Source organism: Rhinatrema bivittatum, chromosome 1, assembly GCF_901001135.1.
Source record: "Rhinatrema bivittatum chromosome 1, aRhiBiv1.1, whole genome shotgun sequence".
In the NCBI taxonomy this organism is placed as follows: Eukaryota; Metazoa; Chordata; class Amphibia; order Gymnophiona; family Rhinatrematidae; genus Rhinatrema; species Rhinatrema bivittatum.
The window spans coordinates 60,229,137-60,245,234 of NC_042615.1; the positions used below are offsets into that span (position 1 = coordinate 60,229,137).

Consider the following 16,098-nt stretch of genomic DNA (forward strand, 5'->3'; position numbering starts at 1 on the left):
GTTTAATGATGAAGCTCAGAGGTTAGGTATTGGTGTTACAGTATGTGCTTTGGAATACAGTAAATCCATGACCATATCATTATTCCTTTAATAGGTATTTGGAAACGCTTAAAAAAAAAAAAATTGTGTGTGTAAAGGAGCTCGTGGGCCCTTCACCAGGTTCTGTGCTCCCCTCCCAGGAGCACCTGTTGGAGTCAGGAAGTGTAGTAAGAACATAAAAAGTGCCATGCTGGATCAGACCAAGGTCCATGGAGCCCAGTATTGTGTCTCTGACAGTGGGTCAGTTTGGGTCGCAAGTGCCTGGCAGATCCCAAAAAGTACTTGAGATCCAGACTGGCCACTATCGGAGACAGGATGCTGGTCTCTGTGGACTGTCTCCGACAGTGGCCATTCTGGATCTCAGGTACACGAAGGACCCCCAGTAGTTTCTATTTCTTGTGTCTGAGCCCTGGAGGTAAATGCTAGCTTTTTCAAGTCTACCTGGCTATGAATTGTTTTATAGACCTTTCTTCAGGAACTTGTCCCGCCTGTGTTTGAAACCCACTAGACCATTTCCTCTGGCAATAGATTGCATAGCTTGATTGTGTGCTGAGTGAAAAAATACTTCCTAAGGTTTGTTTTAAATCTGCCATTTGCTAGTTTCACCTAATCCTTGTTTTATTTGAAAGGGTAAATGACAGTTTCCTATTTACTCATTCCACCCCAGTTATGATTTTATAAATTTCAATCATAAGAACATAAGAAATTGCCATGCTGGGTCAGACCAAGGGTCCATCAAGCCCAGCATCCTGTTTCCAACAGAGGCCAAACCAGGCCACAAGAACCTGGCAATTACCCAAACACTAAGAAGATCCCATGCTACTGATGCAATTAATAGCAGTGGCTATTCCCTAAGTAAACTTGATTAATAGCAGTTAATGGACTTCTCCTCCAAGAACTTATCCAAACCTTTATTGAACCCAGCTACACTAACAGCACTAACCACATCCCCTGGCAACAAATTCCACTGTCTCGCCTCTTTTCTAGGCTAAAGAATGCCAATCTATTTAGCCTTTCTCCATAAGAGAGCTTTTCCATTCAGTTTATCATTTTTGTCTCCCTTCTCTATACCTTTTCTCTCTTCTATTTTTTTTTTGAGATGGGGATGACCAGAACTGCACACAGTACTCAAAAGTGTGGTCACACCATGAATCTGTACAGAGACATTATGATATTCTCGGTTTTGTTCTTTGTTCCTTTCCAAATAGTTTCTAACATTCTATTTCCTTTTTGACTGTCGCTGTACACTGAGCTGGACGTTTCGGGGTATTGCCCTCAAAGGCTCCTAGGCCCTTTTCTTGGGTGGTGACTCCAAACATAGAACTCAGCATTGCATCCCTGTAGTTGGGATTATTGTTCCCTATGTGCATTATTTTGTACTTGTCCACATTAAATTGCATCTGCCATTTAGATGCCCAGTCTCCTAGTCTCACAAGGTCCTTCTGCAGTTCCTCACAATCTGCTGCTGTTTTAACAACTCACAATTTTGTGTCTTCTGCAAATTTGGTCACCTCGCTCATTGTTCCTTTTGCCAGATTATTTATGAATATGCTAAATAGCCCAGGTCCCACTACAGACCTCTGGGATATTTCACTAACAACCTTTTTCCATTTGGAAAACTGACCATTTAGTTCTCCCTTCTGTTTTCCTGTCTTTTTATCCAGTTAGTAATCCACAATAGGATACCACCTCCAATCCTATGACTTCTCAATTTCCTGAGAAGTCCCTCATGAAGGACTTTGTCAATTGCCTACCGAAAAGCCAAATACACAGTATCAACTGGTTCTCCTTTATCTACAGGTTTATTTGCACCTTCAAAAACATTGAGTAAATTGGTAAGGCGAGATTTCCCGATGCAAAAACCACGTTAATTTTATTTTTAAGAATAGCTTCTACCATTTTGCCCAACGTTGACGTCAGAATCGCCAGTCTATAATTTCACAGTTCACCCCTGGAGCCCTTTTAAAACATTGACCTTATCAGACATGGTTTAGGATGAGGTTACTTGGTGGTACTCCTCATTTTGATACTCAAGACAGGAGGGGTGGGGGAGAGGTGGTGGTGGGAGGGGTAACATGTTCTGACTGATGTTTATGGTTGATGTAATATGCGAACAGATTGTGCTGGGCAGGAGGCAGAGTACAAACACTGCCCAGGAAATTCTTACAGAATTATATGGTGTGGTTTTTGTTTCTAAAAATTTAATAAAGAAGATTTAAAAATTTAAAAAACATTGGCATCACATTGGCCACCTTCTAGCCTTCTGGTACCATGGCAGTTTTAAATGATAGATTGCAAAGCATCAGGAACAGGTCTGCAATTTCGAGTTTGATTTCCTTCAGAACTCTGGATCGCATACCATCCAGTCCCAGTGATCGGTTATTCTTTAGTCTTTGGTCAATCTGATTTTTTACATCTTCCAGTTTTACAATGATTTTGTTTAGTTGCCTGGAGTCGTCACCATCAAAAAATGTTTCCTGTGTAGGTATAATTACAACAACCTCTTCAGTAAAGACAGGAGCAAATAGTTCATTTAGTTTTTCTATTATTTATTTATTTATTTATTTATTTATTTATTTATTTGACAGCTTTTTTTATACTGACATTAAAATACACATCATATCGGTTTACATATTGCCCTTTGTGACCACCCTTTTTTACCCCTTTGCTCATCTAGTGGTTCAACTGACTCTCTCACAGGCATTTTGCTTCGAATGTACTTGGAAATAGTTTGCATTACTTGCTTTAACCTCTGTGGCAAATAAATGGATTGAATCGTTTGCTGTGGCCCTCTCTGTATAGAAGAAGCATCAGAAATGTAGTCCGAGGTTTAATATAGTGACCCAAGGGAAGAATCTAGGGGAGAGTTAGTGAAATGTGGAGAGAAGAGGCTGTCGGCCTCTTGCCTCTGAGTTATAGTGGGTTGTTGGTAGTGTCACACATTCTGTCTCTGTGGAGGTGCACTTGTCTGTTCCCGAGTCATTATCTGGAGTGGAGAGTATTCTCAGGCTGAGGAAGTAAATCTCTCTTGGGTTTTTCTTTGAGATAAGAAAACTCTGGTTAAAGTTCCAGGTTAGCAGTGAACAGAAGTGTTAGGGAGTTACTGTTTTCCTTGGGAGCAAAAGAGAAACAGATTAGCCAATCCAGCTGATAAACCTATGTGCTATCCACGTGCAAAACCTTTAGGGGAGGATAAAAGAAAGAGCTATCTATCCAGTACTCTGTCTGAGAAATGCAAGGAAAGGAGAGTGGAGCAGAGATCAAATTATTGGGAAAAAAAGATATGACAGAGAGACCTTGGAAAGTCAGAAACCCAACACTGGTCCAACAGAAACCCAATTTCTAGAAGATAAGACTGGATCTCAGAAGGGTGCAGAAAAGGATAAGAAACCCCAATTGATTTGTTCAATACTGTATTATGGCATGTGCCATATAATTTGTGTTGAAGTTTTGCAATAAAGACTTTTTATTTTGGAGCACTACCATGGTGTGAAGTGTCTGTGGTAAAACGTACAAGTCTCACACTGAGCCTTGTTTGAAAATCCTTCCCCATCTTAGAACTCCTACTGTAACTGAAGGGGAGAGTCAGGATTCAGTCTGGTAATGAGTGGTGCCTGCCTCCCACCAGAAGAATGCTTGGAGGGAGGGTTACATATGATTTATATTACTCAATAACCCTACTTTATCTGGAAGCTTGTTATTTATGAAGTATAAATAAAATGAGACAATATGTGGATCAGATTAACCCACTGCTCTGTGCAGAGTAGTGAGGGGTGAGGAAATACGTGGTTGCAAAGTCGACAGGGTTGATTTGTCCGATTTGAAACCAGAAAGGAGGCTGTAGTGATTGTGAATAGTTATTCAGGAAGGGCAGGAGATTGGGGGGGGGGGGGGGGGAGAAGCAGGATTCAAAGCTTGAGCAGAGAATGTGTGATAGACTGAATTGCAGCAATTTAAGCAATAATGAGCATCTAATGAGAGATTTGAGATTTAAGTGGGCTCCAGGGCACAGAATGAATTATAAAACTGATTACAATATGTATGACCCTAATTACCGTATATCTCTCTTGGAAATGTAAAGTCGCTCTGTTGATGTCTGTCCTCTATAGAAATAGATGAAGAAAAGGCACAGGCCGTAACATCGGTGCAAAATAAAGACAAGCAAAAAATATCTGCCATGCATCAATCACAAGCCTGCCTCATTTACATATTCTTGTCAACACTTATTCAGCCCCACTCCATAGGAATCAATGGGGAAAACTAGTACTCACATACTCCAAACCAATTATAAAAAAAAAAAAAGCTTGAATAGTTTAACAGGCTACAGTGCAGTATAAACTGTTGGCATGCAAAGCCAGCGTGTGTCAGAATGTCTCACTCTCTTTAATCTCCGTCCAGCAGGAAGGGACAACATTCTCAGACTTCAGCCACACATCTTGCCCTGACATGCAGCATGCAGGCCTCAAATATTGTACTGCTGTCATGGCTTTCCAACTCCCGTTCCACACATCGACCAGGCCAGCAAGAGTAGGGGCAGCGGACTCTCATCTGGCACATAGGAGGGCTCTTATCACTGCATCACCTCCCTTGCATCCTCAGCCACAGTAGAGAAGATTCTGCCTTCGTGCAGGCCACTCCTGCACGCATCCTTTTCACTTTGCACAACACATCCGTCATACAGATGCATGTAGTGCTCCTAATATAGCATTGCCCTGCTCTCGCCCTCTGCCGTTGCTGCTTTGAGCAAGTGCATGGCCAGCACCGAGGAGGTAACCGTGCCATACACATGGAAATGGAAATGGAAACATTTGGGGGCCAAAAAAATGGCGTATCACTCACTCTACTCTTGTCTTTTCTGAAAAGACTGCTGTTTATGATCCCCAAAGAGCAGAGCACGTCTGTTAGCTGTGGCTAGGCAACGCAAGCAGACCTGGGCCCTTTAAATGCTCTCGTGACGGTGCTAGCTATAATATAGACGTGCTGGTATCATGTACTTATATTCATTGTCAGACCAAGAGTCACATTGGCCAACACTGCCCAGCAGCTCTTCCATCCCTGGCTGCTGCTTTCTGGCTTTCTTGCAGCTGATTCTCTGGGATCAAAACTGGGACGAGGAGGGGCTGCCCTTGATAGATTCTCCTCCTGCATCTAGTAAGTCTGGCATGTCTTGTCTCCTATTTTTGCGTGTGGAAAGGGAAGGTTAGGCACACGTTGTGTCCAATGTGCATTGCCATAGTAAGATTCTTTTCTCTAGACTGCTTTGATTTGCACTTGTTGGACTCCGTTCACTAATGTCTATCTTATTTTTTGATGTTTTACAGACCAGCCTAGACCCTGTGATGACACTGCTTCTGCTTTGGGGGTTGGAGTAGGGCACCCTTCCTTCACACTGCCAGGAGATAAAAGGTGGAGGAAATGAGGTTTGCTCGACTGGCCCAATGAAAGCCTACAGGGTTATAAGATCCAGAATACCAGCTGTGGCTGGTGGAGGAGACAGACCTCATTGTGTATATCTGTCATTGTCCAGCAATGGCACCTTGCCTGTGTTTGCATCATATGATGTCTGTTTCTGGCATGCTGGTGTTCTCCTGTCTTGTTTGTGGTGCCATTTGGTTCAGCTTTTCCACAGTGCAGGGCATACCCCATGGGTATGTGTGTTCTGGCACAGATTCCTCTCTGTACTTTTGGCATGGGCCTCTGTTTCATGCAGTAGAAAGGTATGTGCTTTTTTTTGTGTGTGTTTGTCATGTTGCTTAGCTTTGCCTTTCTTGATTTTGTTGTATGCCTGCTCCCGTCTGTGCATGCTGCTTTTCCAGTCTTTGCTCATTCTCATGAGTGTAGCTATTACCCTTTATCTGATTTTCTTCTCGGTTCCCTTTTTCCCTGATTACCCAGAGCATGCAGCAGCCTCTCCAAAGGGCCAGTGTCCTGGATGCATGCATGAGCTTTTGAGGTTTGCCCTGGATGGGCAATGTTGCTGCCTATTAGTGGCTGTGGTGCGCACTGCAGTCTTTGCTGCTTCTGTGTTGTCTGCGAGGTATCCTCACTGACCTCTTTTCTGTCTTGGAGCCTTGCCACATATTGCTGCTCTGCCTCCAGGAGGATGTGGTGGTGTGCACACAGAACAAATGGTTTTCATCTGCTGTGTTTGCTGCTTTGGCAGCGTCTCACTCGCCTTGAGAGGCCTTTGGATGTGAGCTGAAATAGATCTATTTGGGATAGAGGGCTCAAAGGTCAGTAAACTCCACGTAAAGCTGTAGGTGAATCAGCCTTCATGAGCTTGGCCAGAGGCGTTGCGGAGGCCATAATTAAATGGCGGATGCATTTATTTGCATATTTTGCCGACACTTCCATGATCATGCTGGAGTACCCCTGGTGTTGGGTGCACCTGGTTTCTCGACATTACATTAGGATCTGACTTCGCAGCCTTGGCTTTCAGTGACATCAAGGTCACGCTATGAGGATCTTTTCTTTGTTTTCCTGGGTGTGTTGGAGACTGCACTACCTCTGTGCGTCTCTCTTGCTTCTTTATTGACTCTTGGCAGTGCTGCCCTCTGCCTTGACTTTCACCGCCTGTCTCAGGAGTGGGAGCCAGATAAGCGTCAGTAACGTTCTGTAAAACACTTCCCCCCTCCTGCAGCTAAAGCTACTTACAAACAAAACCAAAACCAAAAACTGGCCTAGTTAGAATTTGTTGGGCGGGGTAAAAAAAAAAGTTTCTGCCAGGTCCTGGGCCCTTTGGCATTCCTAAATGAAGCAGATTGCAGGGGAGGCCAATTTAAGGACCATCCGTCACAGGAGATGTTTTCAGCCTCTCACAGTTTCAGGAACCCGGGCCGGGCCCTGTATGTTGTGGCCCTGTTCCCTGGAAATATTCACCAGAGGGCCACTAAGTAGAAGAAGAGACACGTTGAGTAGAAAGCCAAGGTGCAGCCGAGGTTGGGTGCAGTGTCTTCCGGAGACTCTCTTTCCTCCCCTGCACCTGCAGTGGGAGTGAGCCCGGAGGTGCTTTAGCAGCTTGTGGTGTAGAGAATAAAATGTTCAAGCAAACCGAGTCCAATGCTTTTCTTTTTTTTAATTCTTTTTCCCCCTTCCTGCGAGGTATTCATTCTGATGTGTGTTAGCTGCCTTCCTTCTCTCTCCCTTCTGAAGCTAAATGAATGATTTGATTCTTTTTCCTGAGGGTAGAGTTGCAGGTGCGGTTTTCATCTGAAACGGGAATCTTAGTTTGCGTGCCAGGCCTCCTGCTTCTCTCTGGTACAATTTTTTTTTTTTTTTTTTTTGAATGATTTAGCAAACTTCGTGAAACCCTGTCTCCTGCTGGGCATGCTGGATGGCATTTTCAAATGAAACTGCTACAGGATAGCTTCAGAATGAGGGGGAAAGAAAAGGTTGGCTTGCTGACTGGCCACACGCGCACTGAACGGAAGTCCGTACAGGTCACTTGTTAAAGATGCATTTGTCTGAAATCATTTTCAGGGCTGAGGGCCCAGGGTGCAGCTTTATCAGTTTTTTGCCTCGGGGCAAACAACGTTTTTGGCTTTAACATTGGAAATACCCTACTGAATTCAAGCGGAGAAAGTGTTGAGGCGCGTGGGGGCAATTTTTTGGCACCGGATGAGAACTTGGGTGCATCTAAGCTGTGTCCTTTTTTAAGATCAGTGTCCGGGTACCAGCAGTCTGGAGGTTGGCTGGCCGCAGAGCCATTTCATCATCCACACTCGAGACCAGTTTGGAAGAACACACCGACAGTTATTTTAAAACTTGTTAGCATCCCAGATTAGAAGTTCAGTCAGCACATGAGAAATATTTTCAGCGCTGGACAGTATAATTGCTGTGTTTATTGGCCTGTTTGTTTCTTTTTTTTTTTAAGCCTATGAAAAACAGATGACTTCATGCCTTGGATAGTGGAAACTTTTTTGCCAGGAGAGCTGGTAACTGAAAATCTTGTGAGTTAATAAGATTCAGAAACAGGCCAGAGAGGGATTGTTTTCCTCCTTGTCTTAGATTTCCGTTACTGCTATCTGTCAGATACTGGGATCTGTCAAAGCAGTGCCAAGGACAAAACATGAACAAGCCGGGTCTTTTTGCTGTGTCTTGCTCTTGGAGGTCATAGACGGGAGGAAAGGGGGGAGCTGTGGGGGGGGGGGGGGGGGGAGGGGATCGGTTGCAGCAGAGACCTTCGTTGGGGAAAAGTAAATGTACTTTCTCTCTGCTGGTTTGCCTGCGTGAGATGAATAACGAGGAAATTCCGCTTGTATACAGGGACAACGAAAACAGCAGTCCTCCATTTTTATAAAACTGGTATGTATTGTTTCACTTTGCTGTTCCAGCGCTAGTGAACACCGATGCATGCTTCTGGCAGACTGAAGATCTCACTTTTAGAGGGTGAAATCTAATGAGGGTTGGGGGAGGATGTGTGGGGATTGTGTGGCACATGATTGATACTGATATTGTCAGCACTGCCTAGTCCCCACAAGCTTGATTTGAAAGTGCAGGGTTACGTTTTTGCTCAGAAATGTGTTTTTGTTAATATTTTTAAAGATTCCTTGAATATCTTTTGTTGCTTTGAGATGGCGTGATGATGGGCCCTCAAGTCCCATCCGCTGGCTTTGTACTAAAATACAAACACGGCATCCTGTTTGTAACAGCGGCAAGCAGTGGGTGCTTACAGGAACTGTGGAAGTTAATTAAGACATCTATAGACCCATCCCCTGTTTTATAGCCTTGCACTTTCCAGCCATCATGGTTTAGGGATGCACTGAGTAAGTACCCTGCGATTGATCTGTCTTCCAAAGCGTCTTTCTAAGATCTTTTTTGGACCCAGTAATGCTCCTTGCCGCCCCCAACCTCCTGTGATGGCGAGTTCCACAAAGTAGCTGTGCTTTGCTGACGAAATATTTCTGCTTTTGTTGCTTTTATTTGTTCTGTTGCTGCCTGATAAATTTCACCAGGTGCCTCCTAGTTCTTATATTTTGAAGATAGGGGAGGGCAGTATTCAAAAGCCCGTTTATTTACTCGGGTGAAAAGGGCTTCTCGAACACTGCCCAGCCCGTATGTGGGTGTAGAGGTGCACGTGGTGGTCCACACTGCGCATACCTTTATCTTTCGTGGAGGTGTTTCTGGGGCCTAGCTGGCAACGCCCGTAGGTCTGGCTGGATAAGGTACCTGCAGAAAAAAGCAGCTGCACATCTCTGCGGGATCTCTTTCCTCAATACGGTTTTCAAAGGTGGAAGTTGCGCTTATACCTGCGGACTGGGCACCTGCCCACGCAGCTTTGAAAGTTTGCTTCAGTAGTGGATGATACCTCCCTATTTACTTCCTCTTCATCATTCAGAATTTTACATGCCTCTGTCATATTCCCTCTCGGGTGTCACTTTTTTTTTTCCCCCCCAAGCTGAGGCGTTCTAGTTTGTGGCCTGTTTTCCAAAGAGAAAAGGAAGATGTGCGAGATCGTTGTTTGTGCTCCCTAGAAAAGGGAGTTGCAGCCATCGCTCAACAGTGACACCTAGAGGCCTGATTCAGGGACTGTTGCCTGGATTTGAGAAGGAGCCGGTTTGTGACTCCTGACCAAAGACTGTTGCTTTGATGACTGATTTGACAGGGAGTATAAAAAAAAATTATATATATGTAAATTTGGGGAGTTATAAATGAAGGCTCATGGTGCTGGTATTCTAACATGAGTACAATTAAGAAAAAAAAATTATATATTTTTTTAATTAACTATGTTAAATGCTAAAGCAGTATGTCTCGTTGCCTCCTAAAACTCGGGCTGTGTTTGTCCTCAGGATAGTAATTTTATTTGTCTGAGTAACCGTCCAGGGTGCCGCAGGCCAGGAAGGAGGGACCAGTGTGTTCTGGCAGTAGGAATGAAGGCAACCTGTACAGGTTATTGAAAAGCTGCCTAGATTAAAAGATTTTCATATCACTGTGGCTATAACTGGCTATCTAAGTGAAGCCCTTTGTGGTGAAGAAGTAACAATTCAACACAGCCTACAGAAAAGGAAATCAAATTCAGTTCTCCTTCACACTAGGAGAGAAGACCCATCTGTAGGCCACTGTATCGGCCAATTCAATGTGTAATGATAAAAATAACTTTTTAAAGTCTCCCTGGGTTTTATGTAAAAAGGACCTTTTCTCCTTATTCTGTGCATTTTTATTTAACAAGGCCCTGTGTTTTTAATGTGTTCACTGTAAAAAAAAATAAAAAAAAATAGTGATTTCAAAGGCCATCCATTCATTTAACCATTATTTCATACTTAAAATAAATCTGCAAACATGGTACAAAATAGGCTATATGCCAAATATACACGCCAACAATTAAAACAAAAACCTAATGCGATTAATATCAAGACTAATCTGAATCGATAAGCTTAAAACAGTACATTATCATTAAATATAGCAATATTTCAGGTATCAGGTGTCTGCAGTTTTTTTGTATAACTAATTTATAACAGCTAGAAAATAATTTATGGTCAAACAATATCAGGATCATATACAATACTAGATATCTAAATTATACCCCAAAAGCTTGTTTGAAGCCAAAAATATTTATAATCAAACAATATAAAACTCCATCTACAATATTAGACCTCCACGTGATATGCCAAAGGCTTATTTAAACAGCCGTGTTATTATCCATTTAGGGGTCGAATTTAAGGCCCACGCGCGTGCGTCCATATGCGCACACATGGACGCACGGATTTTATAACATGCGCGTGTCGCTGCACACATTTTATAAAACACGGTGTCTGCACGCACATGCATGTCGGATTTTAATATCTGTGCACGTATGAGGGGGCAGCCCACGACTTGCGCGTGCGGGGGGGGATTTTCAAATGATGTGCGGTGACGCAATCGGCCTTTTTTCCGGTTCCCTCCCAGTCCGCTCCAATTAAGGAGTGGACGGGGAGGGAGCTTCCCGACCCCTAACCCCTACCCAGCTACCCCCAATTTTTTTTATTTCACTACTTACTGCTCCTCCGGAGCAGAATTATTTTCCCCGTGCCGGCCGGCTACCGGCACGCACTTCCTCGGGACAGCATCTAATGGCGCCGTCCCAGACCCCGAGCCCAGACCCCGCCCCCGAGCCCACTCCTTTTGAGAGGCCCGGCACTTCGGCGTGTAACGTGTTTTATGCGTGTGGCTGGGCCCTTCCGAACATGCGCGCAGCGCACGCAAGGCCCAGCCACGCGCATCACCCCCGTTATTTATGCGCGTGGCCTTAAAAATCGAGCCGTTAATTAGGATTTATTACCTGTTTTTTTTTTTTTAATACATGATTCATCCAAAGCGGTTTACGGTTTAAAAAAAATTAATTGGGGAGATCACGTGATGCGGTGCAGCTAGGCAGACGTGTCTGTGCGAGCTCCGTGCTTCGCTCTCCCGAGTCGGCAACAAAAGACCAGATCTGAGGGCTCCGAATTTTTCAAAAACTTGGGTAAATACTCGTCTCATGTCAATAGACACGTTTATGGTGAGATCGCCTAGCGTAATGCCCGTTAAGGGAACAAAAAAGGACAAAGACAAGATTGGCGGTATGAGCTCTAAAATGGCTGCTCCCGCTGCACAGTCGGCCTTACCAGCTGTTAGCCCGGTTTCTAAATCAAAAGATGATTTAACAGTGAGTGTCACTAATGCGGTCGTTCTGGCTTTAGACTCTCGTTTTACCGAGTTAGCGACTCAATTTCAAGAAGTTAAAGACGCTCTTACTGAGTTGAATCCGCGCCTTGACCACGTGGAACAGCGGGTGTCTACGCTAGAAGACGATCGTTCGGAGCTTACCGCCAAAATTTTACAGTTGGAAAAATTAGCTGGCACCCAAGCCGATAAACTGGACGATTTAGAGAATAGAGCGAGGAGGAATAATATTCGGCTAGCAGGTTTCCCTGAAACGGTGAATGAACAAGATTTGGAAATTTTTCTCACAAAATGGCTCCTAGAAGCGCTAGAGCTGCATGATTTGCCTGAACCTTTGCATATTGAACGTGCCCACCGTTTGGGGAGAAAGAGAGAGGGAGACCCAAGACCACGACTGATCATAGCCAAAGTGATGAGCTGGGCGCATAAACAGCGAATAATGCAAGTCTATCGGAAGAAACAAAAAGTCATGTATAACAATATAGAGATTAGAATTTTCCAGGACTTTTCTGCACAAGTCGTACAAAGGAGAAAGCTTTTTAGTCCTTTATGTACGGAGCTGTACAAAAACAACGTACGATTTCAACTCATGTATCCTGCTATATTGAAAATTCGACATGAAGGCAAAGATCATCAATTTAATGAGGTAGAATCGGCCAAGGTATTTATAGCCGGCATGGTAAAGGTCTGAGTATATTTTTGTTGCTCCCTTTTTGATTGGGGCTATCCCTCAGATTCCAGTGGCTGGGTCTAGCCCTTGGATGTTTTATTTTTGCAGTTGTTAAAAGTGTTCACGGGCTGGACGGAGACTTACTAAGAAAGGTCAAGCGACGTGCATCTGAGACCAACGCAGGATTATGGTCGTCATGCGTTATGTACTGAGACGTTGACATATGGTTTACCTGTCTTTCTTTTTTGAGAAGAGTCCCGAGATTGTGGTGCTATGTTCATCTGCTTCGCGTGATGCTGCAGCTTGGCCGGGTTTCGACACAGACCCTCACTCCACTATCTCTTCTGGGCATTCGATACGACTGGGTTTTAGGGGACAAAGGAGGACGGCCCATACATTAGGCGGATCGCGCAGAGTTGTTGCACCGAGCAAGCTGGCAGATCTACATTGGATATTTACCATCTCCACAGTTTACGGGGTTTAGATTGTGTTTTTGTTTTCCAGCACACTGTTTGTTCGCCGGCGAGTCCTGTTGCTCACAGTTAGTGAGTTACTTGATTTTTCTTCCGTGTACTTAAATGCTGCGGCAACAAGGAGGCTGGCGACTATAAACTGAGTGTAACTTTCTATACGTCGCGTTGGTCCTGGGAATGCATGGGCTCAAAGTTGTTTTTTTTTTCTATTTACAATTTACAATTTGCAATTTTCATCGTTGTTAATTGTTGCTGGCTTGGGAGAGGGGAGCACATCGTGTCCAATACGTGCTCCTTTTTCTTCCCTCGTTTAGAGGGAATTGAGTTACCTATACAGGGGAAAGGGGGGAAGGGGGGGAGGGGGAATAAGGGTAAATTTACTAGTTTGTTTCTCTCACTTCGTATTCTGAGATGTTATAGTTGGACAATTGCAAATCTGGGTCTGGTAAACAGAAATAACTTCTTAAGTTATCCTTTTTGGGGTAGTACAAATTACAAAATAACTAGCTGTAGACTTAGGCTGGGGAGTCTACAGTTTACTCATACTGCTGAGCGGACATATTCTTCCACTGCTCAATCATGGCTCATAAGTCTTTAAGATTAGCTAGTCTAAATGTAAATGGTTTGGGTAACCCCGTTAAACGAACAAAAGTACTTTCCTTTCTTAAGAGATCACGAGTGCACATTGCCTGCTTGCAGGAAACACACCTCAGTGCCCCTGAGAGCAGGAAATTACAAAAAGACTGGGTGGGTGCTGTCTATTTTTCACCTGCAGTGGGGAAGAAAGCTGGAGTAGCGATACTAGTGCACAAGAATGTTTCTTTTCAGATATTATCTGAAATAGCAGATCAAGAAGGCAGATACCTCATTCTTATAGGTAAATTGAATGGAAAAGAAATTACCATATGTAATATCTATGGTCCCAACTCTCCAGATAAACAGTTTTTTCTTTCCCTCTCCACTTTGTTGTTAACACATGGAAAAGGGGGAATGTTCATGATGGGAGATTTTAATTCTGTCCACGACCCAATGCTAGATCGTTCAAACCCCCCGAGAAGGCTGGTTCAGAAGCTCCAGACTACTAGTATTAGTCAGATCTGTCAGGATCTACAGGTGATGGACTTTTGGAGAACTCTTAATAGTGATGCTCATGATTACACGCATGTTTCTAAAGCGCATGGTACCCTATCTAGGATAGATTATATCCTGGGTTCTAAAAATCTTTTCCATCGGATATCATCGGCTGAGATAGGACCCATGGCAGTATCTGATCACGCACTGATATGGGTAGATTTCCAACTGGAGAATGCGCTGCCCCCTCACTCGTGGTGGAGATTTCCAGCATATTTGAAAGAGGATGTTCCTTTTCAAACGTACTTGCGTACTAAATGGGAACAATACCAAACCGACAATATACAACACAAAACTGATGCGAGTTTATTCTGGGAAACCGGGAAAGTAGTTATGAGAGGAGAAATAATTTCTTATATACGTAGCAGGAATAAGTTAATACATGCGAAGATCATAGAGTTGGAGGGGGAACTTAAACAAGCCAAGCGCGAAATGATAAAAAATCCTATACAGGTCAATTTTAACCGATACTATGCTACCTTGAGCTCTTTACAAACATACTTACATCAGAAATCGTTAAAAGCTTTTCATTTCAAAGAGCACACATACTTCAGGTTTGGGAACAAATCCGGTAGATTACTGGCAAAATTGGTAAAGTTACGGCATAGCAAGACGTTTATTGATAGATTAAAGTCTCCCCAGGGTGATTGGGCAGTTCACGGGAAAGATATATGTGAGGTGTTGAAGGGTTTTTACGAAAACTTATATACAGAAGACAGAAGGGGAGGTAGTGCGGAGGAAGCTTCCTTTTTTCGGAGTCTTAACATACCTCAGATTACTCCAGCCCAATTGGAGTTTTTGAATGCACCCATCTCGTCCACGGAACTCCAAGCGGTCATTGGATCATGTAAAACGGGCAAATCTCCCGGCCCAGATGGGTTTACATATGACTATTATAAAATACTAGGGGATGCTATTTCGGAGGCTCTTGGTTCTTTTTATCAGGGGGCATTGGAGGGGGGTCAATTTCCTTCACAGTTTAATCAGGCCTATATTACGGTATTACCTAAGCCTGGGAAAGACCTCACTAACCCGGCGTCTTACAGACCTATCTCCTTATTAAATTGCGATCTCAAAATTTTGGCTAATGTATTGGCAAAACGACTGGGAGAGATACTTCCCTTTTTGATTTCATCTCACCAGGTTGGATTTGTAAAGGGAAGGTCGGCCAGCTCTCATATTGCAAAACTGATTACTGCTATCTCTTTCTGTCAAAAGCATAAATTACCTTCTATGGCCGTAAGCTTTGATTCCGAAAAAGCTTTCGACCGGGTGTCCTGGGATTATTTATTTTCCGTACTGGGAAGGTATGGTTTATCTGGAAACCTTTGTTCATATGTTTCTCTCCTATACAAGTCACCTTCCTCCCATATATTGGCGAATGGTCATGCCTCCCAAGCCTTTGAACCCAAACGGGGGGTCCGACAAGGATGCCCGTTATCCCCTCTCCTATATATCATGGCCATTGACCCGTTACTTCGGCTGGTGTCTCAAGATGCCTCCATCAGTGGTCTCACCCAAAATGGGTCTACCTTCAAAGTAGCTGCATTTGCGGACGATATCCTCATTTATCTGACGAACCCGCTCCAATCTCTACCAAGGGTGCTTGAATTACAAAAATGGTACGGTGCATTCTCTGGATTAAAAATAAATGTGGATAAGTCCGAGGCCCTAGAGATATATGGAGACCTAGAGGTGATTTGGGGTGCCTCGTTCCCTCTTAAATGGGCACATACTAAAATTAAATATTTGGGAGTCTTGGTTCCTAGCGTAATTACATCTATATACGATATAAATGTACAGCCCTTATTACAAAACATGGAAAAACGTATGGCGTCTTGGTCTTCACTACCACTATCATTGACGGGGCGGATACATTTATTCAAAATGATGGAACTTCCTAAGTGGTTGTATTTGCTACAAATGCTCCCCATATGGCTTAAAGGTGGAGATTTGAAAGCCATTTATAAAATCTTAACTAAGTTTTTGTGGCGGGGGAAAAGATCTAGATTAGCCTTGCGGTATTTACAACTTAGCACGGGACTGGGAGGAATGGCTTGTCCGAGCTTTAGGGACTATAACTTAGTAAGTATGTTACGACATATACGTGATTGGACGCTAGGAACTGAATTTTTCTCCCCTACC

At 43.6% G+C, this 16,098-nt stretch overlaps 1 protein-coding gene across 4 annotated transcripts in view; it reads left to right on the plus strand.

The window, feature by feature from the left end:
• The window catches only part of TRIM2 (tripartite motif containing 2), a 231,841-nt gene that overhangs the window by 87,101 nt on the left and 128,642 nt on the right, over positions 1-16,098 (plus strand). The window contains exon 2 of one of the 4 annotated variants that reach the window (XM_029609453.1): positions 5,361-5,445. The exons of 2 other annotated variants lie outside the window; for them this stretch is intronic. The gene's annotated coding sequence lies outside the window, so the exon portion shown is untranslated. Of the gene's footprint in view, positions 1-5,360; positions 5,446-8,204; positions 8,344-16,098 lie in introns of those variants that run through there. One more of the 4 variants, XM_029609172.1, reaches the window with a different exon arrangement.